At 37.1% G+C, this 587-nt stretch overlaps 1 protein-coding gene across 5 annotated transcripts in view; it reads right to left on the bottom strand.

Annotated features, from left to right (window-relative positions):
- Window positions 1-587, bottom strand: part of pi4kaa (phosphatidylinositol 4-kinase, catalytic, alpha a) — a 222391-nt gene that overhangs the window by 157845 nt on the left and 63959 nt on the right. The gene's annotated exons all lie outside the window — the stretch shown is intronic.

A 587-nucleotide genomic window follows, 5' to 3' on the forward strand; every position in this document is an offset into this window, starting at 1 on the left:
TTTTTTTTTTTTTTTTTTTTATACTTTATTTTTATTCGCTTTTAAACATATTCAAACATACAATCGAACACACGAAGGCTAGGGCAGGCAGCAGTCACATATTCTGGTGACCATTACAGTTTCACAACCACTTCACTGCATGGAATCAGGGCACACAAAAACATCGGAAAACTCCCAAGGTGACTGTCCAAGTGATGTGGAATCACAAACATTAACTGTTACACACCTTTGGTTATAAAATGATCCCATTTTTCCCATAGTCTCTCTCCTTTCTCCTTCTGGAGACGTATTGTAAAAGTCAACATTTCCATATTGTGATTCATGTTTATAATATTCACAAGAAGCTTCAGAGTAGGAGGTCCAGGTTGGAGCCAACATTTAGTAATCGCCTTCTTGCTTGCAATTAAAAATATCTTCAACAGATATGTGTCTTTGTTATTGAGTCCTTCAGGAAGTATTCCAAGGTACAAAGCAGGGAATGAAAAGACCAACGTTATGCCCAGAGTTTCATAGATTAATCGGTTAACATCTTTCCAGAAGGTTTTCAAATGTGGACAGTCCCAAAAGATATGAAAGCAACCTGCAGA

The sequence above is a fragment of the Kryptolebias marmoratus genome, linkage group LG14 (assembly GCF_001649575.2).
Source record: "Kryptolebias marmoratus isolate JLee-2015 linkage group LG14, ASM164957v2, whole genome shotgun sequence".
NCBI classification, from domain to species: domain Eukaryota; kingdom Metazoa; phylum Chordata; class Actinopteri; order Cyprinodontiformes; family Rivulidae; genus Kryptolebias; species Kryptolebias marmoratus.